The sequence below is a fragment of the Coffea eugenioides genome, chromosome 4, assembly GCF_003713205.1.
Source record: "Coffea eugenioides isolate CCC68of chromosome 4, Ceug_1.0, whole genome shotgun sequence".
Taxonomy (NCBI): Eukaryota; Viridiplantae; Streptophyta; class Magnoliopsida; order Gentianales; family Rubiaceae; genus Coffea; species Coffea eugenioides.
The window spans coordinates 21,806,583-21,824,734 of NC_040038.1; the positions used below are offsets into that span (position 1 = coordinate 21,806,583).

The 18,152-nt window shown below is 36.4% G+C and overlaps 1 long non-coding RNA gene across 1 annotated transcript in view; it reads left to right on the top strand.

The window, feature by feature from the left end:
• The first annotated feature begins 11,514 nt into the window (after positions 1-11,514).
• The window catches only part of LOC113768790, a 29,061-nt gene continuing 22,423 nt past the window's right edge, over positions 11,515-18,152 (top strand). The window contains exon 1 of the long non-coding RNA XR_003468145.1: positions 11,515-11,699. This is a non-coding gene — a long non-coding RNA (uncharacterized LOC113768790). The remainder of the gene's footprint in view (positions 11,700-18,152) is intronic.

Below are 18,152 nucleotides of genomic sequence, written 5' to 3' on the forward strand. Positions count from 1 at the left end.
CTTGTTCGGTGCCAATTTCATGTTGATTGCTCACAATTTTAGATTGCATGCGCCTTATGTGTTGAATTGAACTGAAACCTCTTGTTGTTTGACCAATTTTGGGCTGATTATAATCTCAATTGGGCAAGAAGTCGGTGAAATTTAATGCCCCCAACCTGTTCGACGAAATGCCTGAGCTGAAAATCCTTATTGGCAGATGATTTGTTTTACATTTTTTTTTCTCCGTGTGAAGGAATAGGCTGAGTCAGCAAGTTCCCTTCTTTGCATTTCAGAAATTCGGTGTATTGGTGTTTTGCACTTGTTCTATTTTTCGTTCCCTTATTCTTCTTTTTGTAAGAACCCGAATTAATCTTCCTGAATTTGATGTTATGAGAGGGGATGTTGTGAATTTCATTGTTCGTTGAGAGTGATTGAAATTGCAACTAAATTTCTAGTTTTGCTGCTCGGAAAAAGGGGTCGAAATGCTAACTGATGTTAGCTCCTTGGAGAAGACAATTACTTGTCTAAAATTGCATTCTCCGTCCATCCATTTTTTGTTTGTTTTGTGATTTCGCCCCAAAGCTTTTAGAGCTTCATGTTTCGACCCCCCAAACCTTCATAATTCATTCAATTAAGTCCGATTCTGGTTGCATTTGAATCCCTAATCTTCCCTCTTGTTCTGATATGACCTGGAAAATCGGAAAAGTTAAGTTCATTTCTCTCTTTTAGATTTTAATCATCTTTTAATGCATAAGTAGTCTTTTAGCTAGATTAATTCTTGTTTTTAAGACATAATTGTGGCTTAATAATTTTTGTTGATTTCATCATGTTGGGGTGCTTGTGAAAAAGGTGATTTGGGCTGAGAGGTTATTTTACTTGGGTTTAAGGGAGTGGGTTTGAGCTTCTTATTTTGGTTCTTGGTTTGGATTAGAGGATGGAAGCCCGCTGAGTTTGTTGGATCATAAATAATAGGCTGGCCCATTCCATTTGCCTTCGATTTTCAAATGGGTTTGGAAAGTTTCGGCCCATGAGATAAATAAAAATGGCCCAGCAGCCTGATCCGTCAAGAAGCCTGATGACGAAATTTCATTCTAGTCCCTTAACTTGCAGATGTTTTCATTATGGCCCTACAAACTTTCAATTTCATTCAATTGGGTCCTTGCTTTAATTGCAAATGAGTCCTTGAACTTTATTTTTCTTCAATTTTGACCCCAAAACTTTATTAATTTTTGCAATCAAGTCCCTTCTTCTTTTAACTTCTTAAATGTGGTTTGTCTACATGATTTAACTGATCCAATTTCATGTTTATTTTTATCTTTTGTGATTATTTGTTAACTAAAGTGATGCCTTGACCCTTTCTTTATTTTTTTGGAGGGTAAATAAGTAAGTTCGTGTCATTAGGGCTCCAACTCAAGGGAGGTACACCCTATCCCTTATTTCTTACTTTATTTGACCCTAAATGCCCTATGTGACTTTACGTGTTTAATTGTATGCCTCTTGGATGTTTATTTATTTATTTGTTTTATTGGCTTTAGCTTTGTATATTTATTTTAGTTCAATTTTGATCATTTGAAAGGCACTTGAATGCCAAATTTGTAATAGTTAGGTATTTGTTTTTATTATTTATTTTATTTCCCCTTTTAGATTGTAGTAGGGCCTCCCCCTAATGTAATAGATAGGGATTTATTTGTTTTATTTTTGCTGTGTGTGATTTGCATGCCTATGTGCTATGTGTTACCGCTTTCTTAGGACGTGCATCTAGATATCATGCCTATGTGTTATGTGCCTTATGTGATCTATGTGTTTATTTGCTTTATTATGCTTTATCTGATTTTCTTAGACTGTAATAAATGCATGTTATCACACTAGTCCAATGCTAGCTGTGATTCCTTTCCCGTCACCACACTAGTCCAACGCTAGTTGTGGCTCTTTGTTCCGATTTCCCACTAGTCCAATACTAGTGAAGATTCATAGATATGGGTTAGTCCAATACTAGACCCTTAGGGACCTCCCTCGTTAGATCATGTTTGTATGATTACATTACACTTCATGCATATTTTTCCATTTTTTAGGATCTTTATCATTTTCACATAATATTTCCCCTAATAAAATATCCCTTACCCCTACGTATATATAACATTTAGATTTGCATCTCATTTAGGAGGTTAGGGGGTAGATTAGTGCATTTTGCCTGATTAGACTAGAGATAACCCCTTTGAATATGGGATATGGACGAGTTTGGCTTTCTAGCCTTAGCACGCTCGTATTCCCTCTATTAAAGGGAAAATTGAGTCACGAACATTAGTCCCCCGCACCCGACATGATGCATTCCTTTAGGTCACGTATATTTGTATAATTATTTTTATTTTCCTTTTCTTTTCTTAGAGTCTCGTATTTTTACATTATTCGTGACCTCTCCAAAGAGTCACTATTGGGCATCACAATTAATGTGATTGGCACTATCTAAGCTTTGAAGAAAAATTTTTCCCCCCGATATCCTCTTAGGTCTAGGGTTTGCATTCATATAGTACATCCAAATGTAATAAATCTTTAGGTTAAAAAAAAATAAGAAAATGTTTGACTAAATAGCGCAACTAGCCTTGGCTAGGTTGAAAGGGTACCTTGGATTCTTATCCTTGCTTTCCCTTTCTTCAAATGTGACTCCCGAATCTTTTTCTCTGATTTTCGTAGACTTGGAGTCGTTTAAAAAGGGTTTTCTATTTTTTCCTTTAAAAATTCATTTTTAGGTGACTTGGTACACCTTAACTCAATACCAAGTGGCGACTCCGATTTTTATTCAAAAACCCTTTTTAAACTATTAGGTCTAGGGTTTGCATTCATATAGTACATCCAAATGTAATAAATCTTTAGGTTAAAAAAAAATAAGAAAATGTTTGACTAAATTGCGCAACTAGCCTTGGCTAGGTTGAAAGGGTACCTTGGATTCTTATCCTTGCCTTCCCTTTCTTCAAATGTGACTCCCGAATCTTTTTCTCTGATTTTCGTAGACTTGGAGTCGTTTAAAAAGGGTTTTCTATTTTTTCCTTTTAAAATTCATTTTTAGGTGACTTGGTACACCTTAACTCAATACCAAGTGGCGACTCCGATTTTTATTCAAAAACCCTTTTTAAACTATAATTTGGGCCCAAATCGTCGCACTTTAAAACCCCCATTTAGGCCCATTTTCCTTTTACATCAAAAATCATATTTTCAATCAAAAATTCACTTTTTAAACCATTTATTTTTCTTATAAAAAATGGGGCGCGACAGCTGGCGACTCCACTGGGGACTTAGAGAGTCCGAGCGAATTTGATTTAGTCAATCTTTTTCTTCTTTTAACCTCTTCATATATCGCATTTGGATGTTTAGGGTTGCATGTTTTCGTTTTAGGGGTTTTTTGCATTTCGCGCGTATCAATTCACTCACTCACCCATTTGGCATACGATTGTTTTGATGGATGGATGGATGGTTTATGTATGTGATTCCGTGCTTTGCATTGCATTTGGGTGGGGGATATTACCCTAGAGCCTCGCTTTGGTTCTCGATCCCTCCCCTCCAAACGAGCACTAGCATACGTGCATACGCTTTAATTTTTTACCCCTCATTTATTTTTCTTTTAGTGGATTGTCACGCCACTCCACCCTATTAGGATTTTAGGCGACCCACTTGGACGTGTGATCGCGACACGACGTGTGCGTAGCATGATCCAAGGGGGACTCAATCTTCCGCTTTAAGCTTTGGGTTAATAGCCTTTAGCTTTTAGTTGAAGGTTGAGGATTTTTGATAGATTCACTCAGACATGTAGCCGTAACACGACGTCTGCGTAGCAGTGTCTGGGGAATCGCTCGAGCCACCGACAAAGAACCTTGGGATTGATGACCATTGGTTTCCAAGTCTGAAGGCTCGGGGACCTCAAACCTATCGAGTCTAGATGCATTAGTGAGCCAATACCTCATGCATCCATGATAGTTTACCTAGGGTAGAGTCTGCTTTACGCTATTAGGGACACCATTCACGAGGGGAGGGATCCAACCCCTCTATTCTTTTTTTTATTGCTTTATCTCTTTGTATTGTTTTACTACAATGTGTTATGTGTATTTATCTGATTGAACTAACGTTTCTTGGTTTTTGTCTCCATTGCATAAGCCATAGAAAATAAGAGTCCTAGCATTGTACTCTCTAGGAGCCTACCCCGTTTGATGTGACACGTTTAAATTCAATGCTTCGCATTTGTAACATGAATACATTCATCTTAAGCTCACCCCGGCATATAAAAAGGGGGGTTCCTTTAGGTCACGTTTCATTTGGTATACTGCATATTTAGTCGCTTTGATAAATTGGCATCATGCATGAGCCAATAGAGGGAATGCCATTTAGGGGATCCTGTATTAGGAATAAACAGTCCTGTGTCTCGGATACTTAATCCAAGGAGACTTGCACGTTTACATTTTGTACCATCCAAAGGGGTAGTGCACAAGGTAAGGTAGGATTCAATCATTTTCATAGAGCGATCTTCGGAATATGAGTATCTAATAATCACTTTTTGGCCACTTTATCAAAATTGGTAAAAATCCCTGGCGTAAAGGACATTAATTTGAAGAAATTCACCAATATTTCCTCACTGTTGAGACGATAAATAAATTGAGGCCAAAATTTGATATTAGAAGGCTCATAGACTAATGCATCGCAATAAATTTTTGAATCTACCAATGGATAGATTGATTTTTTTTAATAAGCTGTCAATTCCATTCAATCCATTGGACCATTCTATTCATCAATTTCATCCAATCCATTTTATCAATTTGTTCATTTTTAGGGCAACCAGTCGATTTTGAATTCATTTGACTAGTTTACCCATTTTAGGGCAATTTAGTCGATTTTGAATAGATCACCAATTTCATTCAATTCATTTGATTAGTTCATAGGGCACTCTTATCGATTTTGAATAAATCATCAATTTCGTCCGATCCATTTGACCAATTTGCCTAGTTTTAGGGCAATCCGGTCGATTTGGAATAAATCATCATTTCACTTGATCTGTTTAATCAATTGATTTCATTCAATTCATTTGATTAGTTTAATTCATTTTTAGGGTTATCCATTCAATTTTGAATAAATAATCAAATTTCATTCAATGCATTTCACCATTTTATCCTTTTTAAGGTAATTTAGTCAATTTTGAATAAATCATCAATTTCATCATATCCTCTTGATCCGCTTATTCCTTTTAGGGTTTAAGTCTAAAGTTCACTGAATAAATTAGTCGAGACGTTGCAATCCTTTCAAGAGTAAGCTCTCTTTCACATATCATGTGTTGATCAAAGTAAGCAATCCATTCGGACTTTGTCCTCATGTTTTAGGACAAATATTTCTTTTCACTCCAAATTGGCCAAATTTTTCAAATTATTTTTCACTCAGTAAGTTGGTCGGATTCATCAGGTATTGTCTAGTGCCTACCCCAGAGGATTGCATTTTCATGCTAGGCCTACCCTTGGCATAAAAGGGCTCCCCCATAGGACATGCATACCGATTTTATAATTTTGCTAACTAACTCTGGGTATTTTTCTTTTATTTTTCCCCCTCCCCCTGCATTCATAAAACTATTTCAATAAGGTGAAAATATTTTTCTATATCTGATAACAATTTTGATCTAATAAAGTTTGAAAATTACAAGTATTACTTGATTCTCGGGCGGACCCTGCAATGAAAACATGAAGGATCTATTTGGAAGCGCTAGGCTAAAGCCTCTAAGAGACTTCATCATTATTTTTCAGAGAAAAGAAAAATTCTGTTCCAAAAAGGAGGTAAAAAGTGTGTATATGTGGAGCTCTTCAGAAGTCTTTCTCTTCTCATTTGTAGAAATTTTGTTTCAAACTTTTCTCAGGAATAAATTTTTTTATTTATACAATTGTTGTTTTGTATATAGTCATGTATACTTCATTCTTTTTTTGGCTATTTGAGGGATTTCATGATGAATTTTAAGAAATAAGACCAAATTGAGATTTTTCAACCTCCTGTTCTGAAATTTCACAAGTGTTTGTTTTCTAAATTCTCTGCATACACTAGATTGGTGATTCAAACTGTACAATAAGAGTGCTCAAAATTAAAAGAGATTACTCAAAAGGCCCAATGAGATACCTTTTCTCCTTCATTGTACAATTCCTATTTTGCCCACCTTTATTTGCCCCCTCCAAAAATCAGTCACAGTGATTGATAAATTGCAAATTGGGGTAATCTTTGCTTGAAAATGCTCACTAGTCTAACTGGTTCAATCACATCTAAGTGAAAGTAAAAATGTGCATTATTCTTGTTTGTTTTGTGTAACAGCCCCACTTTCCCCTAAGGCGAACCAAAGGGGTTAGCGGACTGCCTGCCCAGCTCTCGCCAGGACTACGGTACAGTTTACATCGTTCTATAACGTTCCGGAACTCACCAATCACGCAAACAAGTCAAAATCACAAAATAAAAAAAAGAAAATTTTGCGCCGAAGATGAATAGTGCAGGACACGTCAGAATCCGGCCGGAATCTGGCCGGATTAGCGGCCGGATTCTCGGCCGGATACAAGGCCGAGAGCAATCCAAAATTTTTCCAAAATCCTTCCCAATCCGGCCGGCAATCCGGCCAGTTTCTGGCCGGATTCCTGGCCGGATTCAGTCCAGTGTCTTTTCGTTCAAAATTTTCCTTTTGCCGTTTGAAAGCTAAATCGATTCAAAGTTCATCCAAACATCAACCAAGCATATATATACATTGAAATTCAACTTCTACAACCATAGTGTCATGCCAAAAACCATCTATCATGAATATACATACTCGGTTTGCCAATCAAAGAAAATGAACCCAATACACAATAGGGTTTCATTCGACAAGCTAAACAAATGCCATTTACACTAGCTCAACTTGGCAATTGACTATCCAAATCAGTCCCAAAAGTAATTATATCCCTGTAAGGAAAACAAATGGAACGGGATGAGCTAAAGCCCAGTGAGTTACTACCACGTAAGCAACTAAGAGCATATAGCATAACCTTTCATTTCAAGTACACAATTAAGGAATGAAACACATCGATAAAAGGATACGGACGGCTCTCAAGAGCCCATTTCCACTCTTCCATTCTTGATCCAACCTCATTGACCCTCCGTCAATGTTGAAGAGTAACCAACCGTAGACTCCTCTTCTCTCCCATTCCTTCCACCAAACATCCCCCTACCGGGCCCGCACTCCAAACACTTGCACTGTGGTATTACTCGATTATACCGGAATCAAGAGTCTCTCATACTACAAGATTCCTTATAACTTTACCCAAGGCTCATTAATTGTCACGACCAAACCCTTGTCGGCTCGATTCAATCAACTACCAATGGGGTTGAGCTCAATGATAACATTTGTAGTCGTTGGATACTTGTCCAATCGATACCAAGTCATGTATTTCATTCCATATATCAGTTCATATAACTTTCCAATAACTTTCCAATAACTTTTCAATAACATGTGAAACAATAAGTGAGAGTGATAAAGTACACTCTCACATCAATCCATTAACATACAACATCTCAAGTTCAAATATCAAAGCCATATAATAGCACATAAGTGAGTAGTACACTCACCAATCAATTAAGTGCTATTTCATGCACTTCCGTCAGGAGAATGTCGTGAGCTATCGTCACGCCCTAGAACATGTAAACAAATACCATAAGACTCGATAACGAGTCATAAAGTCAAACCAATTATCGCCCAATAGGGTTTCATGCATGGAAATTCAAGGGTTAAATACTTAACCTTTACTCAAGTCGAGAATATAGTTTTCTAAATCTCGAGTAAAAATTCGGGCAGCATGCCCTTTGTGTTTACCAAATTTTCCAGCCATAAGGCTTCATTATTTTTCTTCAATCACAACCCAACAACACACATATAAGCATTTCATGTCAAGAGCCGTTCCATAGCTCACAATATCATAAAACAAGAAACCATACCGAGCCATAAACAACACCAATTCACAACCCCAATAGGGTTTTATAAACATATACAAGCATGAAAGCAAACCAGAAATTAAGAAAGGCTTTAATGTTGGCCTTGATAAGAAAACCGGTTTTGACGTCCTAATGCGGTAATGGCACAACTCTCACTACAATTATCGGATGGGGGTGTAAGACCCACCGTTTCGAAGCTATGGGACAGGGCTACAACAATGTAGAAGGTCACTCAATCCAGTTCCTGACCCAACTAGGTCAAAAATGCCAAACACTAAACCAGAATCACCAAAACAGGTTTGCAAAACACAGAAAACTGTAATCGGTATATCTCAGTCCATACAAGTCCAAATGCCGAAATTCCAAAGGCATAAGTTAGCTAAGACATCCAACTACATTTCCTCAGAAGACACCAACTTCAAAATCCAAACCAATTCCAGTCAAAACAGGCAATTACTATCGCAGTTCGGACATTCTGTGCACCAAAAACAGCAACAGTAAAAACGGCATAACTCACTCTACACTAGTCCAATTGCCCTGAAATTTTGCAGGCACACTAAACTCATCAATACCTACAACGTTCATGTTTTGAGCAAAGTCCAATTCGGCCTCTAGCTATGACCTAAAATTTCGGACAGAATAGGGGTTCAAGAACCCTAACTTTTCACATTTCATTCCAAATCCAAAATTGATTGCATTTAACAACAATTCACACCTACTAGAGCCAAAGCCCCTTATTACCAAGCATCATACTAGTCCACAATATCAAAATCATATGAAACCAGAAAATTCCTCATAAAATGGAAAACTTCACCAAATCAAGCCAAACCAAGAAATAAATCATATAATCCAACACTCAAGCCACTTCTAAGCATAATATAACCATCATTAGGTGTAGTAGGGTGTTCAAGCATCACTTACCAAGAAATTAAGAGAGATAGAGAGGTTGGCCACCTTAGAGCTTCAAAACAACTTCACTAATACACTTACAAGCACTAGAAGGAAAGATTTTATGGAGTGAAATCTAGTGTAGGCTTTTGTTCTTGCAAGATTGAGTGAAATGGAAGCTTGAGAGTTGAAGAAATTTCCTTTCTTCTTGAGCTTAGAGAGCCGGCCACCAAGGAGAGAAAAATGGTGGATTTTGTGAATTTTTGAGATATTTATTTAATTGGGTCAAAAGTCAAAAAAAATGTCAAAAGGTGAATAGTGTTTCTTATGTCAAATCCAATGGCTAGGTGACACTTGTCACCACCATAAATGCATTCTTATCTTTCTTTTCTCTCTCACATCAATCACTTCACACACACTACTTATCTCTTAACACCCGATAAAATTTTCACTGTATCCGAAACTTAACCTTATTGGCCGAATTTTTCCGAACTTTTCGCACTAGTGGGTCCCACATCCAATATATATTCTTAATTTTCTAAAAATTCACCAATGCTAGAAAAATCATCTTAAAACTATAATTACTCATAAAATCCACTAAGAAAATATTTCTAAGCCAGAAAATGCAGAAAACATGCAATTAAGGGGAAATAAACCCTAGGAAAATAATTAGGGTTTTACGGGTTCTCACATTTTGAAAATTTGGAATGATACTTCGAGCATTCGTTTCTCTACCTATACAGATTTTATCATTTGCTCTCCTATTTGAGCCTTTGAAAGAATAATTTCGTTTCAAATAAGAGCTTTGATGTTCACTACCCTATATTGGAAGATTTTCAAATATCAAAAAAGGGAGTGGATTTTCAATGACCATTTCGTTACTTTGGTTGTCATGAGGTGTAAGAATGATACTTTGGCCATCATTTCTACAACCTAAACACCATTTATCCCTTGCATCCTCATTTGAGCTAAAATTGGTGGTTCTTTTCGAGTGCATTTATGATCGCATCCCACATTGGGGAAGGAGATTGGAGAATTTTCCAAAAAGGAAAAAAACAAAAATGCTAAAGAGGGAATCACAAATTGGAGAAATTTGACTCTACCTGGGCTTCAATTATGAAAAAAGAGAAGAAAAGAAAAGAAGAAGAAAGGGAAAAGAAAAGGAAGAGTTTTGTCCGGCGGATCACCTATGTTTCACAGATATGAATGAACAAGGGTCTTCCTCAGTCAATTAATTCAGATACATGCAAGAAATTTCGCATTAATGAAAGTTTCCTTTCAGGGTCAATGTGAGGAATGGAACGAAAGTTAGGCCGTCTTCTTTTCCAGTCAAACATTCTATCCCTAGTTATCCCTTTTGAGCCTTCAGAATAAATTATTTCGTTTGGCAACCCCTGAGAATCGAAAACCCCACACTGGGGCAAGTTTGAGTAGAAAAGGGAAAAGTTTCAAGAAGTGAAAAGTGATAATGCAACAAAATCAAAAGACAAAAGAAGAAAAGAGAACCTCAGTTCAAAAGTAAACTGGGGCAAATTTTGTGAAAGTTCAAAAGAATGGCAGAAGGCCGAAAAATCAAAAGAAGAAAGAAAATGAAAGAGAAAAAGCCTCAATTGAGCATAAACTGGGGTAAATTCTGATTTAGCCCTAAAATAGGGTTGACGCAACAATGCGATCTCAGATTCTTCAAACCGCTTTTGAAATCCGCTTTCAAGCCTTAACTTTTCTAAGCACCCCACCTGGCCCCATTACAAAAGCCGAAAGTCCTGACTTCTGTTCTTTGCAAAGGCCCTATCAAGAAAATTTCTGATGCCGAAAAATTTTAGCTGACACTACTCACCATGTGAAAACCCACCAGGTCAAGAGCAAGAAAATAGAAGCAAGAAGCAAAGCAAGAAAAGTAAATGCAAGAAAAATACAGAAAAATTCGACGCTGAAGTCCATGGTGAATGATGAGAAAAATGCAAACAAAGTCTGAGATTTTTGAGTTCAAAATGAGGGCAATTTTGAAAAATGCGATCCTTGGTGCAATGTCCCTAAAAGACTTATTGTGAGGACCCATAATTTTATTATTTCAAAATATTGTTAAATTGGCCATTTTAAAAAATATTTCGTACTCGAGTTACCCAAAAAATAAATAATAAATAATAAAAATAAAAATAAAATAAAAATAAAAATAAAATATACTAAAGTACATGAATTTCTCGAAAATAAATTTTTCCGATTGGTTCTTTACGCGCATATTATTTTAATGCCCAAATTTATTCAAGATGAATTGCTTATCGTGATTTTTATTGTTATATATATATATACTTGGATTATCAAATTTTAGAGTTTTGGAATCGAATAAGTTGAATTTCCAAGTTCAAATGAGAAAACCCTTAAGTTTGACCTTTATACGGACGCGTGCCGAAAAGGCCCCGACAGGCACATTAATTTGATTAATTGGAGATTTTAAGAACATGATATTAGACTACTAGTAATGTACTATTAATGTACTAGGGAAATTACCTCTGAGGTTTAGTGCACAAAAGTTGCAAACGAGCGCGAAAATTGGACACGCAAAGACCCTAAACGGACCTAGCATGAGTTGACACTTAGACTTAACCATTAAGTCACCAATTCTCTCCACTTTCATTACAATACCTGATTTCACTCTCTCTCCTCTTGTCACTCTCTAGTTGGCCGAAGATGGGAAGAAAAAAATCTAGCCAAAATCCTCACAAACTTGCTTCAATCCACTTCCAAATTTCATCATCCATTAGAGGGCTTTGATCCTAGCTTGGAAGAGGGGGCTGTTCATCGGTTTTCTTGGAGGAATTTCGGTCAAGATTTCTGCCCTAAAGCTGTCCAACTAAGTTCTTGAGGTAACTCACTCACCCACACTTCAATCTTGCAAAATTATAGCTCAAATGGAGCAAAGGTAGCATGGGTTTGCAACCTATGGTAGAATTTGGGTTGATTGGTTGAGTAATTATGTTCTTGCAATTCCATGACATGCTCGAGGGTTTGAGGATGTTTATTGGTGACTGATGTGATGAATTAGCATGTTGTGGTTGCTGATATTGTGCTATGTTACATGTATATAGAATGATTGATGGAATGAAGTTGGAAGAAAGTTAGAAATTTGGAGAAGGTACTGTCTGAAATTTCTGACTTGCTGCCGACTTTCTTGTTTGCTGCTGCCCTGTAATTTCGAAAATTTTCTGGTGCTAATTGAGCTTCCAAATTGGTGTAGATATGTTGTGCTATGTGTATTGTGGTTGTCTACCAAAAATCAACCCAAATGGTTGGTTAAATTTTGAGTTACAAGTAAAGAAGCAAAACTGGAACAAGCTCCAGAATTTTCTGACCAGCAACATTTGTGTAGCTATAACGTTTTGCTCGTTGATCGAAATTGAGTGCCGTTTGCGGAATTTGAAAGTAGACTCTTAGAGCTTTAAAATGGTACCAAGCTCATTTTCTAGTTCGTCCCGAGCGATTCGTGGCGAGTTTTGAAAGTTGGCTGCCTGTTTATTACTGTTCATCCGAGACTGTCCAGAAAATCCATTTTGTTGCTTGATTTTGAACCGCTTATGTCTGGATTTTGGAAATGATTTCTTCTGCATAAATATATCCTTGTGAACCTAGTTTCTAACACCACCAACCGTTTTCAATTTCACTGAGAATCGAGTGAGATACGGCCTAATTAGCGAAGTGCATTAAATCTGGAAAATAGGCCAACAGTCCAGGAATTTTAGCGAACTTCAACTTTTTATTTCTTGAGCTAGGAACATCGGAATCGAGTTCCATTTTTTTCATTTGAAACCTGGATTGGAACTTTACATGCATATCAAATTTCAAAGGCTGGTTTTGATTCTATGATTTTTAGCGAAATTCCAAAATTATTGGAAAAACTTGGACTGTTTTGACCTATCTTCAATGAATAGTAAACTTTCTTGGAGAAATTGACTTGTTTCTGATTTGATTCTTGGAAAGTGACCTTCTACAAAGTTGTTATGCTTCGAATGAAGTTTTTGACGGTGTAAAATTTTCTATTTTAGACTTTCCGAACTTCCGGACTGATTTTTCCACGAATGACTCGAAAAGTAAAATTTCCAATTTGGACCTAAATGTTCTTTTAAGGGCCTAGGTTACATTTTTACAACTCTTAGAGCATTTCAAACCTATTTTCATGAGTTCACCTCTCATTTGAGACCTCATTTGAAAGTCGGTTCCTTATGAACTGAAATACTTTGGAAACTTGAATTGTGGAGTCAAAATTGACTATTTCTTTTCTTTACACGAATACTGTATGGCCTGGAATTTGAGATACAATGCATTATGGCATACTTTCAGGATCTCACGAGGACTTCGAGGGAACTCCCGGCGAAGCGTCTTAGAGCTAATTTCTCAAACTTTGACTTTTGATACTTGGTGAGTATCAAGTGCATGTGAAGTGTTTAAATGAAATGATTCTTGTACTTGCTAGTTAATGAGGCTAGGGCGTACTTTATCGCCCTTGTCCTCTCTTTCATGAAATTGCTTGCCTGATAAGTGATACGTGTTACATGTGAATGCAAATGAAAGTGTTTTTCGTGAGCATTGAGCAGCAGAATATATCATGCCCTTTTAGGGTAGGAGGTACCGCTCATCCCGTCTCAATGCTATGACCAAATCTTGTAGATTGGAGCTTCGTCTCATCGACCTAAAAGTGAATGGGGGGGACGCCCCAATCCATTGGCTAGCCTTGTAACTCGAGCCGGCAAGGGCTTGGTCGAGAAACTTGGGTGAACCTTGGGAAGTGTTATAGCTTGATCCAAATAAGGGGTCTTGCTAGGTATACTTGTTAAGTGATACCACCTACATGCTTGTTTGGTTACGGATCCAAGAGGGTGTCATGGTGGCTGGAGGTAGTAAGTGGAGTTCTACAAGGATAACTGCGAAAGTTGACGGAGGGTCAACTACCTGAGCTTGGATTGCGCGTGGATTAGCTCCTGAGAGCTCCCGTATCCTTTTATTGTGATTAAATTCCCTAGTTGCTTAACGTTTCGCAGTTACTTGTTACTCGAGTTATTGCTTTATATTGTGTCTTTGCTAGCATGCTTGCATGTTTTTCCCTTGGCCTCACTGAGCGTTAGCTCACCCCAATTTATTTTTTTTAACAGGTTTGGAAGTGGAAGTTCTGAGGCTTAATTAGTGACCCCCAAAAATAATTTTTCCCCACAGGGCTCGAGGCCAAAGAAAGCACTTGTATTGAGTTATTAGTGCCTGAAGGGATATCTCATATATAATTTGAATTCGATTCACTTGATAAGTATTTGATGTAATTATTTGAGAACTGAGGACTTTTGTCTTATTCAGGGAATGATACCCTTACTTGAGATTTGTAATGTATCTTATCTCGTTCTAAGTTTGAAAAATGTTATTTCGTTTATTCTTGAGGTTGTACCCTATGTTATTGGATGTGAGTGATGTATTTTAATTGAGAACTGTAGTGAGTCCCGGCGAGAGCTGGGCAGGCGGTCCGCCGAACCCTTTGGTTCGCCTTAGGGGGAGGTGGGGCTGTCACAGTTGGTATCAGAACTTAGGCTCTAGATCTTGTAGTGTATCCTCGGCTTAAAGTTTAGGATGCCTAACTGTGGGATTAATTTGAATATTATGTGAATGAGGACCTATTGTATCCTAGGGGTTAAAGAGAATGATTATTTGAGAGTTTCTTACTTGGGACTTGTAGAAATAAAAAAAATTGAGAAATTAGGTGATGTTATATTGAAGGAAAATATGGGATGAGGATTAGTAGTGAAAGATTGGATGAATTTGAATTATTATTATACTTGTAAGTGTGGAAAAAATTGAGGCAATTATTAGTACTGGCTATAGAGGATAAGAGACCGGGATTTGATGGTCAAACTCCATATATGGTGATTTTGAACCAAGATTAAAGAGTTTCTGAGGAATAAAATGTATTTTCCCGCCCATTTACCTCCTAGAGAATTTCTGCATTGAAATTCTAAAGAAAAATGAGGATGTACTAGTTTTATTTTCAAACGATGATTGGAAATGATATATATATGTTTAAGTATGTATAATTTTCCGATTTTGGTAAATATGTGAATTTTACTTGAATTTCAATCTGAAAATTTGTGAATAACTGGTGAGTTTGTTGAATTTTGTATATGATGGGCTGATACAAGGTTAAAATTTTCTAAACTATGTTTTTCCCCCTTGATTGTATACTGGTGTATTCTCACACTTGAATTTGTCTATGCTTTACAAAAAAAAAAAAAAATCTCGAGTTTTCGAAAGAATGGCAAACTTATGTTTTTATAATGTAAATCTTGAACTTGATAAGATTTTTGGTTACTTTAAATACTCTTCTTATGTTTTAAAATTCTTGGTTTTCAAGAAGAGTGAGCCTATCTTTAGGTGTACGGACTGAGGAAACTTTGAGATATAGAGTAACCGCATTCAAGAGCACAAAGTTAGTGTGAATTGACTTGGTTTCCATTTGACACGTAAGTTAGCAAGTTGTAGCTATTTCTTGGGTTTGAACTTGGAGCTTGAGGCTTTAACTATAAAACCCTAAGACTGGTTATTCTTGGAGATGATGGTGCTTTGGCTGGTGGCTTGCTTATTAAAGATTTTGAATTTCGAATGGATAACCTTTGGTTTTAGCTTGTGTTATGGTTTGATTGGATCTAATTTCGTAAAGGCATGTGATCTGATTGAAATTAGTGATATTTGGACCCTTTGGTTTAACTATGGACTTAGGAAGGGTGGTGCGCGCCGTGAGGCCTTTTGTATCCTGCTTGCATATACTTCTATATTTTGTGGCACTTAATTGCCTATATGTAGTATTTGACATATTGGGCTTGTTTTGTGACTTCTAACTTGTGCTATAACTTTTGATACATGTAAAGAAGCATGTTTTGATTCTAAATATTTTTGCAACTTGTATATGCATTAAGTTCTTTTATGCTTAATTATTCCTTTTCTTGTGCTTATAGACTTCTATTAAGTATGGCAGTAGGAATGGGAAAAAGGGGTCGTGGCCTAGGGCTTAGACAACCCCGTACTCATGAGAGAAATTGATGGATAGTCTTATATAATTTAATGAGACCCTAGTACTGAATATGAATCGAGAATAAACCAGAAGATTAGATCTACCAGTGTATAATGGATTAACCTAGTTGGGAACTTAGTGAGATTTTCCTGTGCGAAATTTTAATAGTTGTTTTATACGTATATTATGAGTGGTCCTATGGCCATGTTTCAACTTTTATGAAGTTTGAACTCCGAAAGTATTTCGTTGGTTTGGTGAGATGACTTGAACTCATTACCTATTTGTTCTACTTGAACAAAAGCGTTTTCAATTTTACTTGACTATTACTATACCCAAATTCACTTGTTTTACTTTTTCACAAAATTTATGTATATATATATATGTATACACATTTTGAACTCGTTTGAGAATCGAAATCAGATAGAGTTCAAGTTCGAATCTTTTCTTAGGAACATGAATGCCTATTTGTTATGAATCAGAGATTAGAAATGATCGGGCTTTATGTACTAGTAGAGTTAGCTCTTGGTTTGGATATAAAAGGGTGGTAAAGGTGTTGGATCACAGGTTATGCGAATACGAACCTACATGTCTATTTATCTTTCTTAAAGGTATGTTCTAAAATATACACTTTACCCGAACATAGATTTAACTTGAAACTTTGAGGAAAAGTGTTGGAACACCCTCCATGTATATGTTATGATTATTATGTATATGTTTTAAAATTCATGCATTAAGTTGCATGATTAATCTTCTTAAACCTATTTGAGAGATTTGAAATATGTATTGATGATTGTGGTTAAACATTATTTGAAATCTCTTACTAAGAAAATTTAGTTTTGGATCATGAAGAAAATTTGTATCTTTAACTCTAATTTTGAAAATTTTGAATCGCATTTTGCCACAGATACATTCAAAATACATCAAAAGTCTCGACTTTATCTTGTAGGTCATGATTGGTTTGATTTAGACAAACTTTTGAGGAAAAGGATTCTGGTCCTACTAGTGCGTAATAGTTTTTAGTCAGGGTTTGGAACTTGTTTCTTATGGCGTGTAATTTATGGTTTCACTACATACGTGAGTAAGACCTTAGAACGGAAGTACATATCATTATATCAAGGGGTATTACTTTATTTGTGTGTGTGGATTTTCTTACGTATCAAATTCGTGGAGAGGTAAGAGTAAATATACCTGGATGACTTAGATGCGTGAGAATTTATAGGTTGTGGATAGTTAAGTTTTAAATTTTGATTTGCTACTCATTTAGATGCTTTGAGTTGTTGATAGGCTGACAGTCAGGATTAAGCAAATGGATGAATGAAAAGTTTGGAAGAGATGTATATAGAAATAGAAGTTCTTCGCAAGGAGTTGGAATTCCAGACTAAATTGGTTGAATTCTGGGAAGAACGATGCAAACAAGAGTTTGTAGAGAAGATGGAATTATGGAACAAGAACTTGGAAATGAAAAAGAAATACGAAGGAGTCTTGGAGGAACTTCGGGAAAAAAAAAAACTAGAGGGGATGCGACCCACTATTCAAGTTTCACCTCAATATATTTCTAGCAACCAAGTTAAGGGTAGTGAAGGAAACTCCCATAATGAAAAAAGGGAAACGTAAAGAGAGATGTGAACATGAATTTGTTGTGGAGCAGAGAGAAAAGAAGAAAAAGAAAAAGGAGAATTCTCAAGCTAATCAGGCCGTAACTTGTAGAGTAACTTGTGGATACTATGGCAAGTTTAATCACACTGAGATTATGGGCTGAAGGAAACAAGGAAATGGTTGCTATGCGGGAGTCCTGAGTATTAAGTTTTAAGTTGCCCGAGGAACTCCTCAGCAGCTCGTTAAGTCTGCTGCAAAACAGTTGAGTGTTAGAGGGAGTGGTTAATACTAATGGCTATGAGAAGAACCAAAGTATTAGAAGCTCTACGAGTGAAGATGGATTTGACTTTGCTTAAAGATAGGGATTATGATTATAACCTAGCCTATACTGAGACTTTTGAAGGTTGTAATCTTTTGTGTAAGGGATGAAATCTTTTGTTGCTTTGAACATGGATGACTTAGCATGTTTTGCTACAATCTTGTTTATTCCCTTTTCTTTTGAAATGATTTGATAAATTTATCCTAACTTGATGAAATTATTATGGTCTTTTATAGCAAATGAAAGTTTACTTTGCATTTAATCAACTTCATGACTTATTCGTGTATCTAAATTTTATTACGCTTATAGCTTTGTGAGAAGGCCATGTCTATAATATCGAGGCTGGAATCAAGTGGGTAT